At 41.4% G+C, this 20,122-nt stretch overlaps 1 long non-coding RNA gene across 1 annotated transcript in view; it reads left to right on the plus strand.

Moving 5' to 3' along the window:
• The window catches only part of LOC122780525, a 40,886-nt gene extending 38,987 nt beyond the window's left edge, over positions 1-1,899 (plus strand). Inside the window, exon 2 of the long non-coding RNA XR_006361702.1 lies at positions 1,846-1,899. This is a non-coding gene — a long non-coding RNA (uncharacterized LOC122780525). The remainder of the gene's footprint in view (positions 1-1,845) is intronic.
• The last annotated feature ends 18,223 nt before the right edge of the window (positions 1,900-20,122 follow it).

The following is a 20,122-nucleotide window of genomic DNA, read 5'->3' on the forward strand; positions in this document are numbered from 1 at the left end:
CCGTGCTCGTCTTGGCAGCCAGGCGTGTGGGAGTACAGCAGAATTGGCCTCAGTTTTCTCTTTCTGACACACAAGTCCACGCACGCTCATAAAACACCACAGATAAAGGCTGTTGGGTTTCTTTCTCTCTCTTGCTGATTGTTGTTTAGCAGAATATTGTACGTGTTCATTTACACTCACAAATGCACAGCTTCATTGAGCTTCCTAGGTACCGCATTTGTGCTATGTAAACTAAAATGTTGTTATTATTGTGTTTTGCTATGACATTTTGATAGAGCTCATGGACCAGCCATTCCCTAACATTAAGAGTGCCGGGGCCCACTTTGAAATCTGAACATCTTCTGAGGCCAACCCAAACCTTAAATCACAACTCTGATTAACATATGAGAGGACTAGGCTCAGTGTAATATCTGAGGCATCTGGCAGGCCTTTGAATGCCAGAAATGTCATAAATAAATGGCCCGAAATTGTGAGTAATTTGCAGATGAATTTTGGAGCACCCTCTCAGTTAAAAGGAAAGTAACACCTCATTTAAATGCCATGGCTTTATTTTATTCATATAAATCCAAAAGTATTTTACAGCAAAACTTGATGCTGAGACTAAAACATTTCAAACACATTTTATTAAATGACCTTAGGCGACCCACCTGCAGTATCATCACAACCCACTAGGGGGTCCCAGCCCACATGTTGGGAATCGCTGCCACAGACATGTGTTGGTAATTACTCATATATCCACAGGGGGTGATAGAGGTTACATTCAAGGGTTTTAAGAAACGGCCTCATAGAGTGGTGTAGTGTGCAATTTAAGAAGCAAATGAAAACATATCAAGGCCCCTGTGGATAGTGATATCATCAACATCGCACTCGCACTGGTTATGAATTATTTAACGTCATTACTTGCACTCTCTCAGCGTCGCAGTTTGATGTTGGTATGCGGGACCTGCACAAATAGTGTGTTTTCAGCGTAAACACAAACTAAATACAGGAACATTATTGAAACAAGCCGTGCGGCCGCTGCTTTTCCATACTAGCCCCCTGCGTTCATACTAATCAATCACGGCTCCATCGCTCATCCCACCAATGATATTCATATCGTTATCTTGAAGGAGACTCTGGACGCGGGGTAATGATGAGCTCCTCTGACCTTTCACTGGAGATAACCTTCCTCAGCTGCTCAGTGGAGGCTCCTTTGGGTGGATCCGTGGCCGCCCACAGCTGCAGACTGAGAATATTGACTGAATATTGAGGGAGGATGCGACGTGGCACACATGGTTTGCGGATTTGTTGTGACGCGTGCAGATGCATACCAACACACATGAATATACACGTCAATACTGACGTACTGACACTTCAAAAGTATAGAATAAGTGCAAGTGCATATGCATACACACTATTGCTATATAGATACAATAGAGATATTCAATCTTATCATGTGCTGACCATGCTCGGGCACTCGCCCACAAACGTACACACACACACACACACGCACCCACAGATTCAGATTGGGGTTCATTAAAGATATGAAGGAGAAAATGATCAAAAAAAAGCCAGGAGGGATTTCATGCAGATTTGCACTCGACTCCTCTCAGGCAATCAGTGGCAAACCTCCGCGTTTCCCTGAGAACTGTCGTCCTGTGGTCACAAAGGGCAAGGAGAGAGAGAGAGAGAGAGAGACAGAGAGACAGACAGAGAGAGAGACAGAGAGACTCCTCTCAGCATTTGTCGAAATTCCCACACCAACCACTTGAGGAGGCAGTTCATTTAATAGTCCCTTTCATTAATATTTCTCTTTCATTTTCCTTCTTTTTCTCCCTCCACTCCTTTTTGCTATCTACTTTAAAGGTATAAGTGAGCAAGTAACAAGGAGCAGCAGCAGCAGCAGCAGCAGCAGCAGCAGAAGAAGAAGAAGAAGCCGCCGCCACTGGAGCAGCTAAAGATATGAAGCTAAAGAGGTTTTGAATACAGCCCAGTGGTAAGTGGGCCTCCTGTATTTCTGCAGTGTGCTGCCATTTCAGGAGGGTAATTTTTGTTCTCCACAATGAGTCTTGCGTCCTGCAAAATGACTTATTTAATATCATTTGGCACACATTTTGTCTTTCTTTATCCCCAGGTCTGATTTTCAGTCCATTCTAGTATCTTAAATGTGTCTCTTTTTTATTGCGTATCCAACCAGCCCTTTGGTTATAGATCTGTGTTAGTCACAGTGTGAATCTCCTTTTAATGTTTCATACAACTCTGTGCTTTGATTTTTTTTTTTTTTTTTCCTCCACTTTCTGCTTCAACATTGTTTCAAGTTAAAATAAGCTGATCCTGGTCCTCGGTGTCCAATTAACAGATCGTGCCCTCACTAACAGGTGCTTACAAAGGGCTCAGTGGCCATTTACTGTATAACAATGGTGAAAATCAAAAATGGCATTCCCTAAAGAGAGAAAAAGTCGATCCTGCAGGTCCAGTGATGGCGTATCAAATTGCCATCTTCCCTTATGTATGTTCTTCTCCTGCTTTGCCCGTCCATTCATATCGACAGCAGAGTGGCAGTGAGGAACTCCTCCTGTGCCTCTGCACGTCTTTCACAGATACTATCACTCATCAATATAGAAGTGTAATGCACTTGGGTGCCTTACGTCTCCCAAGTTAATTCATATATACATTTATGAGTCACTCCAATGCTAGAGTTCGACATCCATCGGAAATGAACCCCCTGCTTTTTTTTTTTTTTCATGTGTGATATATTTATTAATTTAAGAGCGCTTTTGCCAGAGTTGAGTAACTCGAGATGGAAATCTCACTTTGAGGAATGTTCTGGACTGTACTTTTGGCAAACTCGCACACAGAAAGTGCCAGAGGTGGACAAAACACAGAGCAATACAAACAGCAATATGCGGGATTAATAAAAAAAAAAAGAAAAAGTCCAGCTGTCAATCATTTCCACTCGGCGGTCTCACCGAGTGTAATTTTAGAAAACACTGAATGACAAATCTCTGATGCAGAACAAACAAAAATACACACATTGTTTAAATAACAGTTTTGAACAGTGAACCTCATGCTTGTTACATACTTGTATCATTTATGATACTGCGTCACGTGATCTCATTTTATATCTTTGTAGGCTCATGTAACTCATCCAGATGCACCAGATGAAAATGAATTTTCTTGGATGCGACGGGAAACGACTGCACGGCTCTAGTTCAGCAGAGGGTTTCATTCTGAGCTGAAATATCTGCTAATGGCTGCCCGTCACACACAGTGCAACCCGCATTCTCATTTCCATATGATCAATTGATCATTAGTGCTGCTGGCAGTGCAGCCGACATGCAGAAATTACGAACCCCTCACCATTAGCATAGGGCCGCCTGCCTCTCTTCACCTTGCTGCCGGGGGCCACGCGCTTCATATTAAGAGCTGGATTTGGCATATTGAGCCACAATGATAGTCAGGCCTCGGTGACCTGTTTCATTTAAAAGCAGAAATGGTGGAGAGGTGAGATACCTCCACTCTCAATGAGCTCAACAAGCTGGAAACTAAGAGGCAAAACCATCCATACACATTAGACCCACTGATGGGTTATACTGCCTAAGTGTGTGTGTGAAATTTAGGGAGCATTTAAAACTTTTAAATCTCTTCTCTGCGAATGTGTTTAATTGATATATTTGCGATTAAAACGAGCATAAAATACCTTTTAAGCTGTCGTCCTCTGAGCCTCATTTGTCTGAAATTACAATACTTATGCCTGCATCTAAAACATAATTTGCATTTAGGAAAAAGAAATAGGAAATGCCTCGCAGTGCAATAAAATGCTGGTGCCGCAGCCTCATATCTGGCCGATGTACAACTCAACCAACAAAATAAACAACTTAAAGTAGATTCCTTGCAGTAATGAGAAGAAATAAATGGCATAGATTAGATAGTAGTGACGTTGCACCACCCATTAACATAATGAATAAGTAAACAGGCCAGGGTGTGAAGTGCATTATCACCAATAACAATAACCCAAAAAATACATTTAAGTCTGAAAAAATGTGACAGATTTGTTACAGTTCTGGAAACCCGTAGAAAAAAAAAGGAAATCTGTGTTACATTACACTTCATGAACAGCTGGCATCTACAGTAGTTGGACGAAATGTCACTCACTCAAAACAATTCTTCTTTATTTAAGTCAGTTTATTTAAAGTTGTCCCATTCATTTGTGGTTCAGTTAAACTGGAAAGATGGGCTTTATCCCAGCAATATCCCAGCGTGGACTTTGTTATTGTTTGTCTGCTTGTTGCGCTCAAACTTTAGCTTTTCATATTTGAATGTGCTGTTCATCTTTGGATGCGATGCCTCGTGTGCATTGCCGGTTCAGGTGCCTTCCTCTGCAGCACGGACAGGTGATTATGCGACTGTACTCTACCTGGCCAAATCCCAGAGGCATCGGCACCTGAGTGAACAGGCTACAGTGAACGTTGGCTGAGCTTTAAAGGCAATTTCTTCGGAGGAAGAGACCAGCAGCTCTTAAGTGGCTCCTTGGATGTTAACAGCACAATTAAACAAAGCTCTGCTAATCTTTACAGCTGGCGTCAAGAGGCAATGTGTTCTCACAGAGTGGTGTTATCCATAGCATGGCACTGGGAGGCTGACAGGCTGGATAATGTGCCCTGCAAGCTGCCACTGCCCCACAGCGGTGCCTTTCACTGTGAACTTACTGTACAAGCAAATATGCTGCTCTACATCACCAAGAATGAACACAACAATTAAGTAGCACTATTCAATTATATGCACTCCAGTAGTTAGTAGTGGTATTTAAATTTAAAAAATAAATGTAAATTGACCTCAAGTTAGAGAGTAATGAATTTCATTATGCCAACACATGTCATTTCATGTCATTTGGGAATGAAAGATTTGCTTATTACAGTTTTCTCACAGTGATGATAAGCTTTTATATCAAAATGAGAACAACCATTCCATCTTACAACCTGTTACACAGGGTTTGAATTCATCTCTACAAAGCATCTCATGTCACCCGAGGGCGGGTGTTTAAAAGTTATTCCAGTAGTTTACAAAGCGATCCCACCAAGCTTTCGGGATGCTGATGCATGACCCAACTTGCTGATGTGTCCTATTATAAAAGGCTTGGATATATATTTTCGGGTGTGATGGAGAGATGCTATCTGAGGTCTAATAATGCAGTCCTTGCTTTATTGCCTTAGGCCGCAGTGCCTAATCCAGAGGAGTGAGAGTGAATGGGACTCTGGCTCCGGCTTGCCAGATCAACTTAGGTTCTGGTTGAGAGCACAATGCTGTGTGGGCGAATCTATTCTGTCCTGGGCAGGGCACAGCATAAACATTGCCCAGGGAATGCAGGCAGGCGGGTAGGCATGCAGGCAGTCAAGCGGACAAGAGCAAAGCTATAGGAATGGTTGCCTTTAATTTCCTTTTTACTGACTTTCCTTCAACTGTCCACAGCCTTGGGAGCAAGAGAGTTTATAGAGACAACAGAATATGTATCTGTGTGTCAAACAGCACCTGTGTGTGTATGTTTCTTCTTGGACGTCACCAATGTATGTACTTACTACCAATGCTCTTCTCTGTCATGCACACACTTACTGTAGATGTACACACTCTGTCTTCCACAGTGAACCTGTGTGATGCACATGGAAAGATGACCCACTTGCTCCTTTACTGTCTTTAAGTGATCTGTGTTTGCTTCATGGCACACTGATGCAATGACCCCCTGACCCTGCATGTAAACAGAGCGCCGCTGCTTCCCCCAACCACCACCCAGCTGCCACCATCTTCCACCCTCTGCTACCAAATAAGGAAGACAAGATCCACTGAGAGCCAGCAAGTCACACAGCCGATCCGTGGCGGAGGCCATTAGTGAGCCAGCAAACTAGCGGAGAGGTTGGTAGAGAGCCACATGTGTGGGCCTCATCCGCCTCTCCAGGATCCGCCATGTAGAAAGACACATGCACACACATTCATGCCACACACATGCAAGAACTCCTTGAAACGCAGGTTTAATTCTGTTCACATCATCACATGCAGAGTGACCCAAAAGCATTAGAATGCACACACAGAATGAATTCTTAGGACACCCGTAGTTTTTCAGTGAGCATAATACACTGCATACATAAAGAAACTAACAGTGTACCTGTTACCCTCAAAAGTAGCTTACTGATTTACGTTGAACGCAAATTTTGTCAAAGCAAATTTGCTTACAGATTACTTCTCTGCATGCACAAGCTGCAGTCACGAAGGAGTAAATGTAAAATGTGTTAATTATACAGGGTTTAATCAATTATAAATACTTTTGTTAATGTACACATGAAACACACCATGTCTAGTTCCCGTACAGCGCTACAGTCTGTCAGTTTAACAGGATTCATGAGACACACAGTTAAACATAGATCTATATCCCGTTAAGTCACATTCCCTTTCTGTTCGTGTCTTTGTCTCTGTATCTTCTCCCTCTTGCCCTCAAATCCTTGGGTTTATTTAGCTCGTTTACCTGCCTCCAAATGTGAGCTTAGGCCAGTCTCAAATCAAGAAATGCACTTGAGTTAAGGAGAATGAGAAAGAGAGGGCGGCGAGTGTGTTTGGTTAGTGAACAAACCTCAGAGATGAAAAAATTGCTCTATTGCAATTTATACTAAGATAATAAAACTGCTTAATTTAGGTGTTGGTTTAATAATCTGGAAGGTAGTAAGTAAAGTGAGATTACAAAATACAAAATGGTCAGTCAAAAGTGAGCCAATATTATGTTTCCAAAATCCCAAAATTATAATATAATAATAAAATAATAACAAATAACTAATTTGAAGTCGATGGAAAATTAAACAAGATAATACAACGGTATGAAATATGTTGTTTCCGTGTGGATTTGAAGTGTTGCATGACACAAACTCTGTGATATCTGACTAATCAAATACATAGACTCACTGGGCACGTATTCAATCACCTGCAGACCTACTTATTCATGCAATTATCCAACCAGCCAGTCACGTATTAGGGCAAAATGGGAAATAATTGACTTTGACAGTCGCATGATTGTTGGCGCAAGATGGACCGGTTCGAGTATTTTCTAAAACTGCTTGTTTATTTTCTTTCTCACAACACTCTCTAGAGTGTCCTCAAAAAAAGATACAGAAAAAAAAAAAAAAGCGTGTGAGCGACAATTCTGTGGATGGAAAAACCTTGTTGACGAGAGAGGTCAGAGTGAAATGGCAGACTGGTTGGAGATGACAGAAAGGCTACAGTGTCTCAAATAACCACCCTTTATAACTGTCTCAGAAACAGCACAAAATCACATCAGGTTTCACTCCTGTCACGCAGGCACTGAAACCTGGCGGTGCAATGGACATGATTGTGTTGTTACATGGTTGGGTCAGAATTTGGCATCAACAGTGTGCGCGCCCACACTGTCTTGTCTTGTGTAAACAATCCGGAGCAGTGGTGAGGGTGTTTTTGGACACATTCTAGGCCCCTTCATTTCATTCATCACCACTTGATTACCACAGCATGTCTCAGTATTCATTCATCAATGACCTCTGTATAGACATGACCCACCTTCAGTTTATTTCAGTACCTGTTAATGCTCCATGTCAAAGTAAAAGTACTCTCTAATGGCTTCATGTACAGGAAAACTAGGTCACTCAAGAGCAAATGTGAGCCATACTCAGTATCGGTGTTCCTAATAAAGTGCTCAGGGCGTGTACTAGTGTTTGATAGGCAAATGTAACACATTCAGACACGTGGGTGTCTTGAGAAGCTCAAAAATTCCTAAAAATGCAGACACGGCTGACTGATTTCTTCTTTATCAGCAGCGTGTAATTTATTGCATCCCCATCCTGGCTCCTTTCACTCGTGCACACATGATGCTCCCATCTCCATTCTCAGACTCCTGTCTGTTTCTGTGCTCACTTGTGTATCAAGGTAATGAATTCATAATCTCTCTCAAGCTCCGTGTAGATCTCTATCGTAGTGGTGAGATAAGAGGGCGCATCGTTGCACTCTAATAGCCGTCAGTCTTCCTATATGTTCCTGTTTGCTCAATGTGTGTGTAAAGTAAACAGCCATTACCATAAAAACAACACACACACACACAACTTCAGCACAGTGTCCTCCATTTTGTCTTCAAAGATAAAAAATGAACCATGTCCATGAACGGCAGCAAATGTTTCCCAGAGAAAAGATCATTGAGGACTGGTCCACTTTCTTTCAGCACTTCTCAACCCGGCTGACAAACACTCCGTCACAGGGAGAGTAAATATCTGAGAGGGTGAGGCAAACTCAGTAACTAAACTTACGATGGGGGGTGGGGGGGTGACTCTCTGGGGCCACCGACTGCCGTGTGCGCGTGTTTTTAATTGTGTTTTTGGTGGAGTGATGAAATGTCCTCCATTTGAGCGGGAGCTGGCAGTAAGTGGGCTGTCGCCTCCAGGGACACAGTGAGCGATGGCCCGCTACTATCGGAGGTGATTGTGCCTCAAGCCCTGGGGGTGACACAGATGAAAGGAGGAAGAAAGGGGAACAGGAAGACAATAGGGAAAGATGTGACATCCTTTTTTTTTTTTCGGGTGTGTTTTGCGGTTTTAAAAAGACGGCAGGGAGAAAAGACGAACTGTTAATATTTGAGTGAATAATGCCAGCCCAAACTTTGCAGTGCTGACAAGTTTGTAACATTTTACTTCTCATAGGCCTTTGAGACAAGTTCTCTCGAGAAGCAGACAGTGAGTTACTGCCTCACTATTTGTTATAATAAATAATGTGTGCTCATATATTGTATCCCGTTACAGATATAGAATTTAGAAATTGAGATTAGATATTAAAGAAAATTATATGTTTCTAAACAGGGGTCTCAAATGACCTGGGGGCCACTGAGCGTCTAGTTTGGACAGGAAGGAGCTGGTCAAGTGGGAAAAAAGCAACAGTTCAGTAGAGGTGGGCGATATGAGCTTAAAATATATATATAAATATATAATATGCCATTTTTATTCCTTTTTTTAACATGTACTTTATTGCCTCGTGTAAGTTTTATGTCTTTTAGTTATTATTCTGTACAGCACTTTGGTCCACTGTGGTTGTTTCAAAGTGCTTTTCAAATAAAGTTGGATTGGAAAGTGTTATTAGTGTTAAGTTCACAATAAAAAAAAAAAAAACATATTTAAGATGCAAAACTGATCTATTAATAATAAGAAAAAAAACATACATAAATGACTCATAACTCAATATCTTTTGGAGGGCCACATGAAATCGATTGTCAAGTTTGAGACCAATGATTTAGAATGTATTTACTTAAGTAAAGGGAAATTAGTTTTATTTCATGAAGATCACACAATGAAAACTGTAGAATTACACTCAAATTTAATTACAGTCAAAAATTAAATTTTTCCCTGTATTTTTCAGTCCTTTAAAATAAGCTTAAGCAACTGTGTTACATGACTTGTAGAATTTGAGACACGTGTTGAAATAGAATTTAAAAATGTTATTTAAATACGGACAATACAGTTAGCATAGCTCCAGTACAAATAATGCGACTTGCGCGTTGGACGTAGTGTTTAAAGCTATTGCTAGTTTGCAACTCTTGTCCCTAGTTGGGCTTTTACCTGAACAGTACAATAACGTATACATGATCAAACACGTTCAAACTAAAACACAGAGCTATACACTAACATTACATAACACGCTAAAATGCAAACGCATATACATAACACCTACAAGCTAAACTACATTACACACTAACAATTGTCAAATACAAATATAAGACATAAAAAACACTGCAATTAGCATTGGTTTTTTTTGTTGTGGTTGGTCAACAGTGATAAAGTATTATGATAAGAATCACCTTAACTTTGAGATGTAACAGATGACAGCCAGTCGGAAGCTGTTAGTTTCATCATGTCCCACTGGTTGTGTGGAGCATTTTCACATTTAGTACATGGTGTGACACGATTCAGTAACAAGACCGTAACGATTTCAAGCTTTCCCTTAAGCACTTGCCACATCTTCCGCTCCCTGAATTTACATGGCGTTTATGAACACTCACAACGAAAACAAAAATTGGAGAGGGAGAGCGGGGGGGTCCAAGTGTAGAGGAGTCTCATTATTCTGTTATGGATTGCACATGTCAGACAGTAAGTGGTCATTTTATCCTTCCAAAGCACTAGCCTTGGCCACTGAGCGCATTTTCCCTACCCGAGTAAAAATTTACCATGTTGAGGCTCTCACGCCACCAGGGGAATAGAGGAGAGAGCTGTGGCTTGATTAAATAAGGGGCTGCAGTTTGAATAAGAGGCCAAGGGAGAAATCTAACATAAACGCATGTTTTTACTCACCAGTTAAATTGATTGGACCCCCTCACGCACACCTTACGCCCCTTTATGGTGCTGTCACTTGTCACAATAGGTTTAAACAAAAACACAGGGAGAGGGCAGCACTGGGTTGTTTGTGGCTGAGGCTTTCTGCCAACACACAGCGAAGATTGAATCTTTTTAAGAGCTCGTTCCCATCAGTTAATGCTCGGATGCCTTGAAAAGTTCACACCAAAATGTGCTGCCCTTTTTTTTAATTGGGCAGGAGAGGTTTTTGGTTTGATGAGCTGTGTTCAATCTTATTTCCTTCCATTTCCCAACAAAACCCTGGTCCTTAACAGTGCAAGAGGGTGTTTCAACACAACAGCCAGTTTATTTTGTCTTTGCAGTGAGCGCAGTAGCTTGTAAATCCCAGAATCATTCATCTACTTGTGTTCTTTGCTGAGCCACAAGGGACTTGGATTGAAATATAATCTGAAACAAAAGCAAAGCAAAGTTAACTGGCCTCAGCCAAAGTGTGGCCGCGTACTGGCCCCTGTTAACTGACTGTGGATCGGTTGATTGATGTTACAACAGTCCATGTCTTTCCTCCCTGCTGGACACCAGCTGTCTCTATTCAGATTCAAATCCTACCAGCCAATCAGAAATGCTCTTTCAACTCAGAGGCTATGTGATTGGATGACATTGTTTCTGAATCCCGCCTTGCACACTGCAAAGTGAAAAAGGAGAGAAGACTAAATAGTGCTGTAATATAAGCTCCATCTCTAAAGCAAGACTTAATAGCTGCTTGTTTGGTGGCACAGTCTATCTCAATATGTTATATTTAGAATGTTATCACACTTAACATTATGCAAATGTATTTTTTTTATTGTTTGAATAAAGACAATAATAGGTGGGACACCATTATATAAACTGATAAGAAATATTAATTAAAATAGTAACTTTTCCCAAAAACAACTATGTTATCTTATTATTGTACTTTTGTTGCCATTATCATCCCTCAGTATTCTATTCATGTGATTTTCCTCCGTGAACATGCAGGACATTATGTTTTTATATGGACAATAGTCAATAGGCATGCACCAATACCACTTTTTTTTCTGACTGAGTACAAATACGAGTACTTAAATTTGAGTACTTGCCGATACTGAGTATTGGAAGAGTGGGGACAATTCCTTTATTTTTGCTGTACCCTTAGGTTTGACGTCAGAAGATGAATATAAGACAAGAGCATTTATTTCCAGGTATTTAGATCAAGATACTGTTAAACAGCATACAAGATAGCCTTGTTTGTATGGGAACAGCACATTTCTGAAGTAGATAGACTTGAATTAGAAATTAGAATGACTAATACTTAATATTTAGTGGGAGATCCTGATGCCGTGCAGCATGTTGGGAAGGAGCTACTTTTCGCTCCTCCTTGACAGTCTAGCAGGGCACAGGTTGCAGTCTGTTACCTCTGATTTTGTCGTCATTGCTTATCTTAAAGTATTTCCAAAGTGTTGACATTATGACATATCCACTTATTGCCGCTGACAGCTGCTCAGCTCACTTGAAGATATGTAAAGTGGTATCGGGTGCAGCTGTTTCGGAGTAGTTTTATGTATAAAAGTTTGAGTACATGAGAGGAGTATCAGACCCGATACTGATATAGGTGCAAATTCAAATATTCTCTTGTCTCATCTTCTACCGCTTTATCCTCCACATGAGGATCATGGGTGGGCTCTGGTGCCAATCCTAGCTGACATACGGTGAAAGGTGGGGTACACCCTGGACAGGTTGCTAGTCCATCACATAGAGACAAACAACCATACTCACTAGTTCATTTAGAGGGTCCAATTTGCCTGATCCCCAAATCTGCATCTTAAGATTTCACTTTAAAATATGTTTGTTATACATGGATCTACATGGGACAGAAAATCACCCCTGCTCATGTGTCATCCCCATTAGCTCAGATGGTCAGGAGTTGTGCTTTGAAACCAGAGTCCTGGATTTGCAACCCAGCCATGACAGACATACTGTATATATACATTCATCTCCTATTATGTTATTATGATATCTGACTCCAGATGTGAAAGAAAGGCACTCACTCCTATGTGGCTTAGATTTGGATATACTGCTGTTTAAAAATGGTAATTGTGACAAGGAACATAAAAATAATTGTGCATTTGTAAGTTACGTTTACAATGGGGAAAAAAAGGTCTGTGGGGACCATTTGGCCCTCCTTTAAAAAAAAAGTTGGATACCCCTGGTTGAGTTCAATTCAGTGTTTTTATGTGTTTTTTAATGATTTTTCATGAATTTCACTTTTTTTTTACTTTTTGCAGATCATCACAGAATCATGATTTGCACATGCAAATCAAGCTCTTGTCAATTGTGTTTGTAAACAAACCCAAAAGAAACCACCGAAGCAACATAACACAAGGTTAAAATGTAAGCTGTAAAATGTCTTTTAGTAGTAAATTCCACCTCGCTTCCCTCATGTCTCTTGTCACTGCATCATTGCGCTGTATATTAGTCCGCTCTTTATTCTGCCTCTGCAGCACAGATTTACAAAAGATCCGCGTCAGTAACTCTTTGGTTTCCGACCAGACGTACATGAACGCACCAAGTGGTAGGATTTACAACACAGGAGAAGTCAAGAGTCGAAGTTTATGAGGCGACATTGAACGCAGCACAGGGCTCCGTATTTTTTCTCCCCCTGCTGTGGAGGGGAGGGAGAAGAGGGTATTTGACTCCTGTCTCCCCTCCCCCCAGTCCTTCTGAGGTGGATTTGGGAAGAAAAGAATCCAAACCTGGGACGCGGAGATAACGAGCGACACCAGTAATAAAGCGACGTACATTTGGAGATCCGCGCGCGGCGGTGTCGCGCACGGATCATCACTGGGGTGTTTTATTTTTCTTTCTCCTGCGTGGAGAGTCTGATGTGGAGGAAAAAGGAATACAGGCGCACGGGAGATAATAGAGTGTTTTATACTCGCTCCCTCCGTTAACAAGTGACTGCTCCGCCGCTGAGAATGTGGAATATAGCGGTTTGTGCGTGGTGGAGAATGCAAAGCAACGGTGTGCGTGTGTTTTTCTGAGGGAATACGACTGTTCATCCACACCAGAATACGGATTTTAAAAGCTGCCCCCCAGAAACCAAGTAGGGGGTAAACTCAGAACACACTTTTCTCACGCCGCTGAAGTAAGTACTGGCAACTTTTTTCTTCTTCTTAACTCTTGGTTTGGCATTAGAGAGAGAGAGAGATGCTGTAATGTGAATTAAGAAATGAAAGTGTGAAGAAGAAACAAACATTTTCTCCTTCTTTATCGGTTATCGTTGGACCGTTGTATCCACTGGGTAGTCGTGCTACTTTGAGAACTGAAGGTGCTGCTGTGCTCTCTTTGTACCTCCATCAAATCACTTTTTTTTCTGCCTTTTTTTGTTGTTATTTGATGAAAAAAAACAACATCCAGGACGACAAAATAGACCAAACAAACATCCAACCAACCAACATCCTCATGGGATTTCAACATTCTCAAATTAATTTGAATTTAAACATGGATCTTTAAACAGGCTCCAATCATTCTAGTGTGTACATTTAATTTAAGTTATTATTATTATTATTATTATCATGTTTAATTATAATGAGCAGATTTAAACAAAGACGACTATTATAAGCAAGCCTTACAGTGATGAGTAAATGTTCACGTTAAGCTACAGGTCAACATAATGAAACGTTTACCATGAACAGGAAGAGGAAATCACTGCTGTGCATGTTTGAAAGTAAGACACTTTCTTTTTGTCCAAAGCCGTTCGGTAGTTTGTATAAAACGTGTTTGTTTCATGTGCTCATGCAGATTTTGCAAGTCTATTTCTTTCTGCCTTAAGGTACATTTTATCTGATCAAGTTGGGGAGATTAAATCCAGCTCCGGGCCGTGGTCCAGCTGTTTTCTTATTCTTGTGTTGTTGTTGTTGTTGTCATCAAGGCTAGACTACACACAAGTGATTCCAATTTGAATTGTAACGGATCTTACTGTTATCCAAAAATGTAAGCCCTAAACCTTCCCCGGGCAACGTGCGCCAACCCCCCACCCTCTTCACCATCGTAGCCTCAACAGCAACTGCGAGCCAAAAAAAGATTACTTGTGCATTTCATTTGCCGGCGGGTTGCTGAAGAGGCAAGTTCAAACACTGGGGTTTTTTTTGTCTCCAATGTCAATAAAAATAACAGAAATATCCTGAAATATAGAGAGGGTTCAGAGGTCAGGGTCAGCCACACTAAAGCAGCATGAAACCAAGCTGAAAGATGTGTATTGCACTGAGGCTTGGGCTTAAAGGACAGGGAATTCAGTCAGGCTACTATTTGGTGGTGCGTTGTGATTCTCTTCTCTCCAGTATACATGACACAGAATTGAAATTCCGATTTTTGCCCATTTTGTAACTGGAGCTCTTCGCTCTTGTATTCCAGTATTCAATCAGCCCGCCGCGTTGCATAAATAAACTCATTTGTCTTATGATGAGACTCACACACTGATTGTCAGTTGCAAGAAGGAGTCTTGTCCTTCAGAGTAATTGGACAACACGTATACCAAGATGGCTGTGCAGCGAATGTGTCGTGGATTCTTAATGTGGCTTTAATTGAACAATTTATCAACCCTGATCACTGTCACACCGCTGAGCGAGAAAGACAAAAGGCAATGAAAATACCAAGGATAAGCTGCGAGGCGGATTCGGTAAAGAGTGACCAGTGTACCGGCGTATTTGTCACAGCAGCATGAGCTGTGACAACAACAAAAAAAACAAACTTTTTTAATCTAGATCGATATATGTGAGTGGCAAGCTTGTATGCAGTAGTAATGTGGTGGAGGAGGAGAACCAGGCACATTACATCTTTAAAAACTTATTTTATTGGACAAAACTTTTGATTTCTCCCCAGAGCTCCCTTTCCTACACTTGGAAGAAAAGATAATTGAATTGTGTCCCAGATATGATGCTTTTTTTCCCCCAAGAAACATGGGTCTAGAAGAACTGTCCTCCTCAGGGTTTTGAAATTCATTTCCTTTGCAATGATTACTTTTTGAGCTGTTTTTCTTTTATTTCGCCTACCTAAATAGTAGTGTGCTCTTTTTGTGTTTTGACAGGACAAACAGGGAAAAGCGATAGAAAGCACCAGGCTGAACTGTAAGCAAGTCACTGTCGTACATTTTTACTCAAAGTATTTGGAATGGGTCCAAAGTTTAGTTTAGTAATTATGCAGTTTGTGTCCTTTTGAGTTCTCCCCCAATGAGTATTCTGATATACAATTAACAAAGGCTGTTTATTATAGTTCTTTAATACTAACGCTCTTCATACTTTATACAGCCTGTTAGCACTGGAGACATTACAAATGCTGCAGCAAAACCTTTTAAGGGTTAACTCAGATCAATGTACAAAAAGAAAGACATATACAGATACTATTTTGAATGGAAAAAAAAGATAAATATATTTAGTCACAGCCATGGTTTAATCAAAGGGTAAAAAATACTTCATAATTAAACAAAAACATCAATCAGTAAACACGTGCTACATTTGTCCAACACTTTTAGGCCTACTATTTTGCTAACACCCACGGATTTACCCCCCCGTGCCCTATTCATTTTATTCAAATCAAAATTAGGAGCTTTTTGGTGGCATCAAGTGTTTTGTAATGAGTCACATCAGACTTAATGCGACACAGTTAATGGCAGCTGCTCCGTGACTGTCGTTGCAGAGAGAATGAGAGGAATGTGCACTGTGCAGAGGCGCTGTTGCACTCACAGCTAATTGTGTTTATTCATTTTAATTTGCTCTGAGTGCTAAATCTGTCCTCTACCAGCTACGTGAGGTGCAATTAGTCTGAATGAAAACAGTACATAGGGTGTCTTGTTGAACGCACCCTCCCCTCCTCTTTGATCTGTGAGTTAGTCGGCCTATGTCATTCACATTTCTCTTATTGCCACATAAGCAGGCAGGGAAAAGCCTCTCAGAAAGTAACAGGTTATGACACAGATGAACGTACATGTGTATTAAAAAAAAAACAAAAAAAAACTGCAGTATTCTCAGATTGTGTAGAGTCTATTATTCTGAAGTTGGTGTACTTTTAAGGCACAGGATAATGTGACCTTGTGTGGCCTTGTGTCAGCTGGATTTGGTAATTAATCTGATTTAACAAAACGTTTTCTACATTCGTATGGTGCATAAGATTGCATGCATGCCCCGTACTGCGTGGTCTATGGAACAGGACACCTTTAGACTTTTGTCTGTGCACGTCTCTACAAGTGAGAGCTGACGCAGAAATGCTATGTTTTTTTTGTGCAGTATTTCTACCGTCACAGTTTGAATTATTCCTTCAAAACACGCTGGTCTTCATATCATCACATTTTTAGTAGAAAAATGCCATCACACCAGAGAATGTTTGTCAGGACAGAAATAGGCATCAGTCAGAGGAAAATAATACCGTCTCAACATGGCAGTCATGACAATTTAGAAACATCACCAATGTTAAATTTCTAGAGCCTGGTGTGCCATTTTCACTCCATGGACCCACTATTTCACCCTGGCCTTAAGACGAGAAACATACGACTTATGTCTGGCTGAAGAATTATTGAGCACTCATTCAGAAACCCCTGCTGGTCGCTCTGGGTCTAAAATTGGTACCTCTGTCCAAGACGGACCTCATTGCAGGTGAGAAATGATCATGACACTCCAGGCAGTAACTAGAATCATATTTACACACCATCTCCCCTGAACTGAAATGGACAGAGTCAAAAGTGAGGGGCAATTGTAACATGCGACGATGGCACCGTATTTGGGTTAGGGTGTATGATATTGACTAGAACATTATCTTGATGTTTGTCACTATTTTGTATTCTTCAAGTCTCATGTTGGAGCCATTCAGTTTGCTCTCAGTCCTAGAACTGGATATTTTGTTTTGCCTGTGGTGCCAAAATGTTTGTTTATTTGCAATTACGGAATTATTCTACTTTCTGACAGCTTTTTGACAGCAACGTCCTCAGTGTCTGTAGTGGGTTTACACCTGCATTGCGTGTCAAGTTTTGTTTGCCTCTGTAATACCTAGATGCGCCAAGTAGAAAGGGGTCCTCCTCTGAGATTTTGTACTCATATTAATGAGTATAAAAGTGACACATAAACACACTAATCCTTATATGCCACACTGTCTGATAAAGCCTTTGAGAATTGTGCATTGACTCGCTGTCACTTACCCAGCCTCCTGCCCAATCCTTTGGTACTCCAGGTTGTACAAAGTGATTTGCTTCAGCTCCTTCTGATGAAGTGACAGTAAGCTGCTTTTGATGATGTGTCGGAGTAGACCTTCTGTTGATACCTGCCACTCCCTCATTCACTCTAGTCTGCCTCTATTTAAGATTTAACACACATGAAGTGACATGGCACATAGCGTCTTAAAGCCTGAGAGGAAACTGTACCAAACACAGGCTATCGAGACAATCATGCTTCCACTGTACCTCGGGCCCTGATTCCATCCTTTTTATGGTTATTAATGTGAACTGGTGTTTGATGGTGAGAAGTAATTAACACCCAGACTTGCACAGGCATCTGATGGGCGTGTCTGGTCCTGTCTTTCCATCTGGACATCTCTTGATGTTTGTTGTTGAATTGTTCCTAAGTTAAGTGTGATTACCAGCTGGCCTCCTCCAGATTGATGCACGGGGGCTCCCTCTGGGGCGTCTGCCTCCTCCTACTCTTTGCAAACCAAGTCTGGCAGGAGGGGCTGCCTTTACAGTTTGACCCCTATGAGGTTGGTTGTAGTGTGTGTGCATCTGTGTGTGTGTGTGTGTGTGGGTGTGTGGGGTTGAACAGGTTGCAGTTAGCTCATTTAAACACTGCTCATGCAGGCCATTAGCCATTGGTAGCATGATGCCCTAGAATGGAGTAGTTTCCTAAAACATTTCTATTTGTGCACATTTTTATATGTATGATGTAGCATTGCAAGGCAGTAAAACACACACTTTGCCCTGCAGTGGCCGATCTATCCATCCGTTTTCTACGGAGGCCCGTTCTGTATTCCCCAATAACGTTTGCATTTCCTCACAATAGATTTTGGGTTCAGGGGGCACCCTGGATGAAAGGAACACAAAAGTATTGCAAGTTTGTTCTAAAATTTTTCCCCCCCAACCCTATGGGAGGCTCCATAGTTTTTTCAAAATCAAAAAACTAAAGTGGATTATCCTGAACTGGTTATCCCCTTAAAAGAAAGGGGTTCCCTTAATAAACGCTATGATGATGTACAATATCCTACGGTAGCAGTGTCTGACCTTAAAATAATGTCTGCCTATTTGAACAGCCACAGAAGTAAGTGTAATTACAAGGTCGGACTAATTCACATCACACATGAGGTTTTCCTCCAGATTGTTGCTTCAAGTGTGAGATGGTCCTTTAGAGAGGTGAGTGATTTTGTGTGTATATGTGTGGGCTGAAGGATGTTAGGTGCTTATTGTACACTTGTTCACACACAGAGAGCCCAGGGCAAGATGACTTTGTCCATTCAGATCACCACACACACACACACACACACACAGCTCCCCCCTTTGTTGTACCTCTCCACATGCACACCATCACCCCAACTCCAGAGACATCTGGTGATTTTGGGGAGGGTTGATGGAGGAAAAGAGTGTTCAGAAGTACATTCAACTGCCCTAAGGGGTGGAAGGTGAGAGATGGGGGTTGCAAAGAAACATGTGTATGCAGGATAGTGGGGGTTGTCATATAGAGTGAAGAAAGGGAAGTGGGGTAGCTGTAGAGGAGTAGGCCAATAATTGATGGATATAAGTAATTGTGTGTAATGCAAGGGCCTCTGGGTAGAAGAGATATAGAGAGGGGAAAAGAAAAGGAGCCACTGAATAGGAGTGTGTGTGTGTGTGTGTGTGCAGGAAATGGAATATTGAAAACAGCGAGTGAGTGAGGAATAGGAGGCTGGGGGAAAAAGAGAGAAATTATGAGACATTGAGAAGGGTACGGGGAGGATAGGTGACAAAAGAGAGCAGGAGATAAGGGAGGAGGCCTGCTGTTGTGTTGCATCACTCAGTGTGAGCTGGGGTTAAGGAGGAGTAACTACCTGCCTGTCAGGCTGATTGTTCATCCCTATGCATCAGGGGATACATGTCCTGGTTTATGAGAGATGGCGCAGATTCACAATGTGGGTCACTTACCCACAGAAAATGGCAGCATTTGTTTATTTATGAAAATAAGTAACATTGCTGGATTTGTCTCTCTCTCTCTTTCTATGGCGGTATTTGCTTTGTATGCAGATGATCCCATCGTTTTCAAGCATACCTAGTTTACTTACTCAGTCTTTAGTCTGGCTCAAGTAAAATATGATTTTCTTCCTATTAATAACCATACACCTCCACTGAAAAGCCCAACTATATAAGGTGCTCTGAGTAATTACACCTCTGGCTGTCTGAGTGCCTTTTCAAACAGCATGCTGTCTCATCTTTTAGTGCAATGGAAACGAAGCCTATGCTCCAGTGTGGAAATTACAGAGTACCAGTGGTGCGTAAAACACAACGTAGACAGAGAAAAGGCACCGGGGGCAAAACGCATTGAATTTCTTCTCAGTTTTTCACTGCGCATCACAAGTTTGTCTTCTGGACAGCAATGAAGGGTTTGCCAAGCACTTCATTGTGGAGAGAGTAGAATATCCCCTGGAAGACAGAAAGTGGCATTTTTATGTAAATGGAGACAGCTGAGGAGAAACAGAATGGGCAACCTTGCATTACCGTTTCTTTTCCTTTTTGGAAAAATGATATTTGTCTGATAATTGTGTTCTGGGGTTAGGGTGAA

The sequence above is a fragment of the Solea senegalensis genome, linkage group LG14, assembly GCF_019176455.1.
Source record: "Solea senegalensis isolate Sse05_10M linkage group LG14, IFAPA_SoseM_1, whole genome shotgun sequence".
NCBI lineage: Eukaryota > Metazoa > Chordata > Actinopteri > Pleuronectiformes > Soleidae > Solea > Solea senegalensis.